Genomic DNA, 11,312 nt, shown 5'->3' with positions numbered 1-11,312 from the left:
GGTATATTGCTGTATCACAAATTCACAATGTGCTATAACAATCTTTACTTCTATTGCAGGCTCTACGGACAGTGCATCATTTAAGTTAGAAAGGGCAAGGCAGTGGACAGAAATCCAGGTAATTACACTCTACGTTTTGCCGGCAACGCCTCTATATTATGTGACAGATTGCAATCATGAGGATAGGCATCAACTTTAGCTATGTTCCTTTATTTTGCAGGCTTTGTGGCATAGCAGGCGAAACCCAGTTATCACAAATATGTTCAAGCGCAAAGCTGAACCTTCTGCAGAGTGTGATGCTTCACCACAAAGGAAGAAATGTTGCCATGTATTCAAGGAAGAGTGGATGAAAGAAATTGTGGAGGCTGAGACACAGAAATCACGAAGCAAGGTTCGCATGCAACTTGGGGAACTATTTCAATACAGTCCAGACGTGGGCTTGATTTGCAAAGCATGTGCCGAAGCCAAGATTGTTGGGGACTTTTCTACAGGGAAGAAATGGAGTGATGGCTGGAAACTGGATTACCTGAAACGCCATCTAATTAGCAAAGTTCACGAGTCTGCCATAGTGATATTGAGAAACAGAAGTGCTGCTGCCAGGTTTGGTTTTGGAGTGCGGGCAATGCTGACAGAAACTGCCACTGACAAAGCAAATAGAATGGAAGTAGTTGAACGACAAAGATCCCTGCCTGAGGAGATAAAGATTCTCATCAACAATGTGTTGCTGGCAGTGAAGATGAATACTTCAATGTTATCTGTACAAGACATCCATGACCACCTAGCTTTGTATGTGAAGATACCAGACAGCTGGAGGAGCAAGAACTATGCCTTTGAGTTCCTTGAGGGCATCAATAGCGTGATACACTGTGAAGCTATGGCAGAACTTCGTAACGCTTTGTATCACACATTGATAATTGATGAGAGCACAGATATTTCTGTTACAAAAATGCTCATCCTGTACTTCAAGTTCCGACCTGTAACCTCAACAGAGCACAAAACACTGTTTGGCGGCACAGTGAAGCTGACTCGTTGTAATGCTGAGGCTATCACTACTGCTGTGAAGGAATTCTATACTGCCAATTAACTGGACCTCATGAAAATGGTCATGTTCACATCCGATGGTGCGTCTGTGATGCTGGGTAAAAATAACGGTGTTGCTACTCGCCTTAAACAATCCATTCCCCATCTAGTTGAGCGGCATTGTGTCGCCCACCGAGAAGATTTGGGAGTTGATGATGCCTGGAAGAGGGTTCCAATGATTAAAGAGATGGAGACATTATTGAGGACTGTCTACACTGTGTTCTCCAGATCTCCTGCAAGGAAGTCCAAGCTGGATGAAATGGCATCAGTCACTGATTGTGAAGTGGTCTCTTTTCGACCATTGAATGAGGTCCGGTGGCTTTCAAGGCATTTTGCAGTTGGTGCACTAATTCGGAATTATGAGGCTGTTCTTAAGTACTTTGAGCATGAAAAAGTTGAAGAGAATGATCCAGTTGCTAAATATTGTTACAAAAAGCTATCTGACTCAAACTACCGTATTTCCCTTGCAGTACTTAATGACATTCTGAGTGAATTTGCAGCTTTGTGCAAATTGTTCCAAAAAAGTTCTTTGACTACTGTTGAAGCTGTACAGTATGCAAGAGCAAAGATTGGCCAAATTAAGGAACAATATTTGGGGGACACTGTCTTTTGGAGCAGCAATGTAAGAGATTTGATTGTGTTGTACAAGGAAAGGCAAGAGTTTGACAGTGGACCTATTTTGTCCTTTGTTTCCCTTCTTTGTGAGCACATGCAAAAAAGGTTCCCTGAAGATGAACTGAAAGAATGGGAAAGTTTTGAAATGCAGGCAATGGCAACACAATCACATTTTGATTTTGGGACTGAGAATATACAAAGACTTGTTAAAAAGTATAAAAATGTCTTGGCCCTGGGTGATTGTGAAACACCAGAAGGTGTTGTTCGGCAATACAGAGATTATAAATATGTGGTGGCAGATCATGTAACGGGTGGGTTATTTACCACCTTTCGAGACCTGGTGAATTTCTCTGTACGCAATGCTGCTCAGTATAGTGTTGTGTCTCAGCTTGTTGATGTCTGTGCAACATTTCAAGCATCTAGTGCAGATTGTGAACGAGGATTCAGCCTCATGAATACTATCAAGAGTAAATTGAGGAATAGACTAGAGCAGAAGCATTTGGATATGTTGGAGGACAAAGGCCTACCTCCTGAATGGGAAAGTTGACCTTGATAGAGTTTATCAGCACTGGAAAAATGGCAAGGATCGCCGTGAGAAGCAACCCTGTCACCCATCTAGTGATGCCACTTGACATGTCTGAACGGCTCTCTCCCACAGTCCATGTTTGCCTGGATGTCTACGTTTTACAAACTATCTCTGGTGGGATAGGCCAACATTACTCAGCAGCTCTCACATCAAATTGTAAATATGTTATATAATTTTTTAACTTATTGTGTACATGTGATATTGTATAGGCTCTCAATATTTCCCCACCCAATGAACAGTGCTCCAGTTAAGAATATTTAGTAAAATCTTATGATGGTACCACCACTGGAGTCTTGTGCTTTTCTAAACCTGAAGTGTACTTGTCTGTGTAACTAATTCATGTAATGGTGTGTTTATCCAATTTGCAAACCGACCTTAAGATCCTTAACGTGGCACTGTATGTGTGAAAATGCACCATCTTTTCACTTTTTTAAGTAAATATTTAGAGTGATATTTGGCACGGCACACGCGTGTTGTCTGGTTCCTGGCGCACATAGCCATGGTTGCAGCGCACAGAGACCCTCCACTGCCGCACACAGAGGAAAAAAATTAGAGGGAACATTGGTCACAGGTAACACACATTTGCTTCTGAATCTGCATTTAAAGTTCTACTATATGGTATTAAGAATGAAGAGGAGGTTGACAGAAGCTCCCTCATATGCTGGACCAGTCTGTAGGTAAAAATTTGGTAAGTTAAAAAGTGGTGAAGCCAGGAAGAACATGAAGTAATACAAAGAGTGTCTTGAACTGCGGTCTTTCTGTGTACTCCACAAATAAACACTGTGGGGCATATGTACAAGCCCCTATCAGCACTACGTCGTCACTTTTACTAACGTTGTGGTGGCGATTGGGGCTGTAGCTTATGTACAAGGCAGCGTTAAGCCACTCAACGTGGCTTATTGCTGCCTTGTACATAAGGCCCCTTCACGCTATGGTTAGCGTGAAAGGGGCATGCAGTGGGTGTTGTGGTGGGTATTCCACCGCAACACCCATTGTATTTGACGCTGCCCCCTATGTACAAGGGTGGCGTACATAGGAGGCAACGCCAAAATTAAGACCAGGAAAACTCTGGTCTTAATTTGGCGAAACAAGGAGAAATGCATTATTTCTCCTCGTTTTTTTGCTTTTTCCAAGTGTGCTGCCTAGTGCAGCACACATGGAAAAAGCCAAATGCCATGGTTTGTTTATGAGTAGGAAAGTGTCCCTTCCTGTACATAAACAAACGTTTAAAAAATGACATTTTGTCACTTTCATGTGTGCTGCATTAAGCAGCAGACATGAAAGTGACAGAATGGCATTTTAGGGTTATTTATGTGCAAGAAGGGACACCTTCCTACACATAAACAATCCTCCCCTGTACACAGACACCCTTGCACTCTGGTGCAAGGGTGCCTGCATTGGCGCTAAGTTGCTAAACTTAGCACCAACGCAGGGGGAAACACAAGGCTGCACCACATTCTTGTAAATATGGTGCAGCCTTGTGTTTCAGAAGTGGTGAAGCGTGTCGTTAAGCCAAGGAGACTAACGACACGCTCCGACACTTCCTTGTACATATCCCCCTGTTGTAGTTTGACAGCGACTGGGGTTAGCATTTAGCTGAAGCCATTTTATATTCAGTAGCCATCTTGTCTGCCATGTGCTCACCATGTGTTCTGTCCTATCTTGCTGTCATTTGCTCTTGTATTCTGCCTGTGAACAGAGTATATTTAGGTTCTGCTACTCTGCACATCCGCAGAGGAAAGCTGTAACTGTCCTTACATCTGTTCCTAGTCTGTAACTGTCAGGTTATTCTTACCAGAATCAGCAAACTGTTAGCTCCTCCCTATTGTTGACTGTGCATTTCTGTAGGACCTTTTATGTATGTAAACCTTCTCTTCTGTACTTGTACCGCCTTCTTTTGACCTCCTGTGTGGGTATAAAAGGACCATGCTCCTTCTGTTCAGTGTGCTACTTCACACACTACCGAAGGATGTTGTGTGAATGTAGTTCCACCTCATGAAGTTAATAAACTTTGTCTTTTATATTACAGTTTCCGTGCCAACTTCTATACTATTGGTCTAAGGACTTGTGCAGAGAAGGGCGAATCCCTAGCACATGTAGGCCTAGCTGAGGCTTACTCCCACAAATTGGCGCCCAACGCGTGGCTCATCGGTGACTCGATTGCCCGAAGGAGTGGTCGCAACAAAGGATTTAAATCTCGCTGCGGACGATCATTACCCGAGGAGACCCACGTCTTGGCAAACCACAGCGTTTTTCCTCCCTTTCTGATCTGACCATCCAGGTGGTGCCAGTCCTCGACTGAGATCTCTTCTGTTGATTCGCCATGCAGTGACCATTTGGTCGATTTGAGAACTTGGCAGTTGAAATCTGGATAACCAAGGGATTAGTAAGTGCTCTGTTGATGCAACAGTTGCTGTTGGTTTTGATGCCTGGGATTGGTAAGGAAGTTTAGTAACGCTTACTGTGGCTTTGGATTTGTATTGGCCAATTTTTGTAGTAGTTGTGGGTATATATGAATTGCAATTTATATAGGCAGGTAATGAGGAGAATTTTCTGATTTGAATTGATTTGAACGACGCAACATACGAAGAGTACCTTAAGCGCTACTTTGGTTATAATACTGCATATTCTGCACTATTTTTGGCATGCCTGTTTCTAGCACACTTCGTAGGAAGTGTTGCTTTTGTAGTGGTACCAGTTTGAGACTTGATGAAGCACAACCGGCCCCCCCGGAGGGGACGCCTAATAGGGATATGTATATTAAATATGGTATTTCTTCTATAATGTACAGCACGTTATGGAATAAATATAATAGTAAGGATCCTGAGTTGCGTTGGCCTATGAATGGGTCATTTGATTTACGAAAGATTGAGTATGTGGAACAATGTATGTTTAAGCGAAAGCCTAGGCAAGATATGTTTGACTGTGTGCGAATGTGGGAGAACGAAGTGCGTGAACGAATGAAGTGTGAGCAAGCCTTGATCGAAAAGGAACAGCGAAAAAATATTTACGCGAAAGCATTGGAGTTGAAAAAAAAAGAAATAAAAGAGCTAAAAGAGAGAGAGGATAGGGAGCGCAATTTACAGGTAACAGGCCAATATGCTGTTTGGCGGCCCCTCTATCCTATACTTAATAAACCACAAGATGATTTCTTATTATTAGATCGTCCTCCACCTCCGTATACTGTTCCTTCTGTCCCTCATGAGTCAGATGAGGACTTCGGTTCAGAGCAACAGAAGGCACGAGAAACTCGTTCTATATTATCAGCTGAGCGTGCGTCCCAGCTTAGATCTGCTCGTAAAGCAGTTCGTAGCACTGCCTCTGCTTCTGAACTTCTAGATTGCATGAAAGGGTGGCAGGAAAGGGAGCAGCTGTATTTTACTGAGGTGTTTGCCGCAGAGGTCCTTGAGCTGTTTAGGAAATATTCTGAGGAGTTAGAGCCCGACGATGTAGCAGCTAATTGTAAGCAAATGCGTGATGGTCTTTTTGTTTTCTCCTAGGTGGCTGATACAATCAGGCATTTGGTTAAACTGCATGTTGATGCAGTCCGTTTGCGAGAGGAGAAAAAGGCTGCAGAAGCAGCTGCACAAACACCTCAGACCGGCGTGGCACAAGCTTCTATCTTCGGAACAGATAAGACTATGATAGTTCATGCGAAACCTATGCGGGAAGCCGCACCTTTGTATGTTCCTCCTAAAGGAGCAGGCACGAGTGATGATAAGGCTTCCTCTGATGCAAAGGGTTATTTTATTTATAATTGGGTTTACACTCCTTGGAATAGAGAAGATGTTAGAGCTCTTAAAACTGCATTGCCCGATCCGCGGAAAAATCCAGCAGCTTTTTATGTGGAAGTTGAGGGTGCCATTAGTTCTTGTACTATGACTCTGCCTGATATTGACCTGTTTTTCGGATTGATATTACCCACTGATATGTGGAGAACTGTACGTAAGCTTGATGATCATGCGACTTTTGGGGCATTATGGAAAGATTTAGAACGACTGGATGTAGAGAGGGAACCCGCACAGAAACCGTGTCAATTAATGTTAGATCTTCCTGTAGCTATATTAGTTAAGTTAATGACCATTATTCCCCCTAAAAAAATAGATTGGACTGTATTAGCGTTGTGTAAACAAAAGGCAGATGAATCAGTTTCGGATTTCTTTACATGTTTTGTAAACGCATTCCACGATTTTAGTGGCCAGTCATTGACAGATGACACAGGCAGGCATCTGTTTGTCGATAAATATGTCGTAAATCTGTTGCCAGGAATAGCTAGTCGCCTAAGGCCAGCGAGAGTTCATGGACTACCTCTTCTTCGGTTTCTCTCTGGACTATGGCTCAGTATTATGAGCGTCAGGAGTTAGAAGCTAAGGGTAATGAGGATAAAAAGAGTAAAGATTTGAAAACGAAGGTTATGTTGGCTCAGGTTTATGGTCTGCCCTCTAGAGGTAATGATAGAGGTGGACGTGGGTCTTATGATCCATCTTTTCCACCTTATGATCGTTCGACTTTGTCTTTTGACCAGTGTGCGTATTGCAGGAAAACTGGACATTGGGTTGCCGATTGTCCGGTATTGCGTGCTCAGCAGCATCCACGGGGACGGGGACGGGGACAAATGAGAAATCGTTCAGGATATTCAGGGCCTAGAGGAAGCACGGACGATCATGCTAGGTTTGATACTAATATGCGTAGACGAAATGGGTTTAACACGTTTGATAGGCGAAATCAACACCAAATGTCTGATCATTTGCCGTCTGATTTGAATGATTCTAGTTATGCATAGGATTGCCTCGGATGGGGTAAGGAGTCAGTTGAAGTTCCAGTAGATCAGAAGGGTCCCTATGTTACAGCACATGTTTTGGGTACTACTGATCAGTTTCTGATTGATACAGGAGCTACTCGTAGAGCCTTATCTATACAATTGATTCCGAGGGCTCCCCTGTCTGGCTTAACCATCGCATCAATAGGTTTCGATGGAACACCTTCCCTTAGCCCAATGTCACAACCACTTGCATTTCATGTTGATAAGTTTACTGCTCCATGTCCATTTTTGCTTTCTCCGAATACACCGGACAATATTGTGGGTCTTGATATGCTCAAATATTTCAGGGCTACGATACGATGTTCTCCTGAAGGTGTACGTCTTATTTTGAATGACAACTACCCCGTGATTGAGAGAGCTTGTCTTGTTAAAGAGGATATTGCATTAGCTTCACTCCCTAGTACTTTGTGGGCTGCTTCAGACACAGATGTAGGGCAAATGGTTATCCCACCAGTGCATATTAGTGTCAAGGAGGGCGCTTCATTGCCATGATTGCCGCAATATAACATTTCCCAAGAAGGGGAAGAAGCACTTATACGCATTGTTCATGATTTGATTAAAGTGGGAGTTGTGGAAGAAGTTCTTACAATGTTTGCAACAGTCCTATTCTTCCAATTTTGAAAAAAGACACTGACACTAGGATTTAAAGATTCATCATTGATTCGCGAGAAGTCAACAAGATTGTAGTGCCCCAATACCCTGTGGTTTCTGACATTATGACACTTCTTACTCTGGTTCCTCCAACAGCAACTACATTTTCAGTAATCGATTTGAAGAATGCTTTCTTCTCGGTTCCTATTCCTCCTGATAGCCGATATTTGTTCGGCTTCACTTTGAATAATCGATCGTATAGATTTTGTAGAATTCCTCAAGGGTACACTGAGAGTCCTAGCATTTACAGTCAAGCATTGAAAAGACAACTTGATTACTTTACTTTGTCTGAAGGAGTGGCTCTCATTCAATATGTCAATGATATCTTGTTGGCAGCCAATACACCAGAACAGTGTGAAAAATGTACTTTGTCTTTGCTTTCTTTTCTTGCTACACATCATCATAAAGTGTCACGGAAGAAATTACAATATTGTAGACCGAAGGTAACCTATTTAGGTCACCTTCTGTCTAAGGAGGGCCGTGCATTGACACCAGATCACATTCAAGCAATTTTAGATACACCAGTGCCTTCCACTCAGAAAGATGTCCGTGCATTCATTGGTCTGATTTCGTTTTGCAGGCAATGGATATAGGATTTTCACACATTGTTAAACCCCTGTTAGTGCTTTTGACTAAAGACACTCCAATGCCCCTTCCCGGGACAGATGAATGTCAGAATGCTTTTGATCAGTTACGTCAAGCTCTTTGTTCTGCACCAGTGTTAGGCACTCCAGATTACACGAAAGCCTTTGCACTCTATGTACATGAGAAAGATGGGTGTGAATTGTCGGTTTTAGTACAGACACACGGTGACAAGCAGCGCCCCTGTGCGTACTTTTCAGCAGTTCTTGATCCTGTTGCTCATGCATTGCCTGGGTGCTTTTGTTCAGTTGCAGCAACAGCTGTGTCCATACGTCAGAGTGAAGGGATAGTTTTGTCACATAAACTGTTGGTGCTAGTACCCCATGCAGTAGATGCCCTTTTGAATCAGACTAAAACGCAGCACTTAACTAGTGCTCGCCTGACAGGATACGAATTGACACTTTTGGCCCCTCACATTACCCTAAAGAGGTGTGCGACTCTAAACCCAGCTACTTTGTTGCCATATCCAGCGACTCAAGCTCAGTCACATGAATCTCACAATTGTATATTCCTTACTGAGGAACAGACAAAGGGTTGCGTCGATTTGCAAGATACGCCCCTTTCAGATGTAGATGGGAACTGTGGGTTGATGGGTCCTGTTTGAAGTTACCAGATGGCACGACCTCAGCTGCATATGCAATTACGACACTTAAGACAGTAGTGGAGACAGCTCGCATACCACAAAAGTCGGCTCAAGCAGCTGAACTAATAGCTTTGACACAAGCGTGTGAACTCAGCAATGACTTATGTGTGAACATCTTTACAGACAGCCGCTATGCATTTGGAGTGGCCCATGATTTTGTCCTGCTTTGGAAGGAAAGAGGCTTTCTTACGTCCCACGGAATGCAGATAATGCACGGAGAATTAGTGCATATTCTTCTGACTGCACTAACATATCCAAAGAAGATAGCTATTGTGAAGTGTAGTGCACACAAGAAGGTAACTGATAAGACAGGACAAGGTAATACCTTTGCGGATCGCGTAGCTCGTGAGACTGAGATGCAACAAAGCACTACATCTATGTACGTAGTGAAGTCTCAAGCAGAGTGATGGCATGACGCTAGACAGGAAGTGTTAGATGTACACAGATCTGCTTCTGTAGCAGAACTTGAGCAATGAGCTAAAGAAGGAATATTGGACGACGAGGGTTGTTGGCGCAACAAAGACATGGATAAATGGAAACTACCTGCAGCATATATATTTTTTTTAATCTTTTTATTTTCAAAGAAAAACAACATTAAATGCGGTCACACACAAGGCAGAGCATTGTTGCACATTATACAGATAAAGAATACACAGGAAGCAAAGAGCTACCTGCAGCCTATTTACAACCTATGGTTCAAATGGCACATGGGCTGGCACATGTTGGAAATGTAGCAATAATGAAATTGCTTACGCAAGTTTGGGAGCATCCTGAAATTGCCAGCACAGCTAAGAGAGTAGTACAATCCTGTTTGATCTGTTGGCAGTATAATCCTGGTAAAGGGACACGGACTCCTACAGGAGGGTTTGCTACACCGACTGCACCTTTTGAAGTTTTGCAGATGGTTTACATCCAACTTGAACGCTGCAATAACTTGAAGTATGTCCTAGTGGGGGTATGTGACTTCAGTAAATGGATAGAGGCATACCCTACAAAGGATAATACAGCTCTCACTACAGCGAAGGTGCTTCTTAAGGAGTTTTTCCTAGATATGGTGTTTGTAAACTCTTGTGGAGTGACAACGGGCCTCATTTTATTGGGCAAGTTGTTGAGTATATTCTGAAAGGATTAGGAATCAAACAGAAGTACCATGCAGTCTTCCACCCACAATAAGCAGGATTAGTGGAGAGGTACAACGCTTCTTTGAAATTAAAATTAGCGAAAATACTGGCTTCCACGTCCTTGAAATGGCCAGATGCACTACCCTTGGCATTGTTGTCCATAAGATCGGTGCCACATTCACGATCTGGGCTTACACCATATGAAGTGGTGTTTGGGAGACCGATGAACATTTGGGGAGTTCCTAAACTACACCCCATACATGATGTTCCATGTGTTCTGATGAATGATTATTTGGCACAGTTAACTGACAGTTTGATCTCTATTCATCAACAGGTTCGAGAAGCTCTTCCTGACAGATCTACAGGTGAGGCCCACGAACTCCGTACTGGCGACTACGTGATGGTCAAGGTCTTCGAGAGGTTGAACAGCTTGGAGCCAAGGTGGCGAGGACCGGAGCAAGTGCTTCTAGCCACGAGGACAGCAGTTCGAGTGACGAACCGGAAGAACTGGGTCCATGGCACTCACTGCAAGAGAGTGTCACCTGCCTTGGTGGAACCTGCTGTGCTGACTGACCATCGAGAGATTCTGGAAACGGAGAAAGGCCAAGCTATCTCACCTGACGAATCTGAGGAAGTCTTACTGGACCACACGATCGCTGGAGTATCCCGATATCAGTTGAGACCAAGGAAAGAATCTGCTTTGCCAAAAAAAACTGGTTGAGCTACCGCCCTGGGTTGGTGAAACGGAATGTCGATGTGACAAGGGGGGGATCAGTCCTGCATAGTGTAGTGACACCCCTCTTGACCCTCGGTGAAGAAATCAACGGCTGACCAGGGATAAGAGCTCCAACGATTGTTACTACGACGAGCTAATCATGTCTACAATGAAATCAACTGTTGCTAAAAGAAAGATCTTTTGTGCTGTAGGATTTGCTGTTGCTATGGTGGCTGTAGCAGTGACAACCTGGGTTGTTGAGAAAGTGGCTCCTGCGCAAGAGCTTTTGATCACCACAACTCCAGCGCCAGCTAAACATCATTACTTTACGCTTCCATATCATGAGCAGAAACATCGACAATCCTAACTGAATAACACGTTCATCCAAATGCTGCATCACACCCACAATGCCACAAATACTACCAATTGTTGGGTGT

General features: G+C 43.5%; 1 pseudogene; it reads left to right on the top strand.

Moving 5' to 3' along the window:
• Positions 1-259: 259 nt before the first annotated feature.
• LOC144762535 (zinc finger protein 862-like) lies at positions 260-5,781 on the top strand (annotated as a pseudogene).
• The last annotated feature ends 5,531 nt before the right edge of the window (positions 5,782-11,312 follow it).

Source organism: Lissotriton helveticus, chromosome 1_1 (genome assembly GCF_964261635.1).
Source record: "Lissotriton helveticus chromosome 1_1, aLisHel1.1, whole genome shotgun sequence".
Lineage (NCBI taxonomy): Eukaryota > Metazoa > Chordata > Amphibia > Caudata > Salamandridae > Lissotriton > Lissotriton helveticus.
The sequence above is the reverse complement of the archived record's forward strand: the minus strand, read 5'-3'. Positions and strand labels throughout refer to the sequence as shown.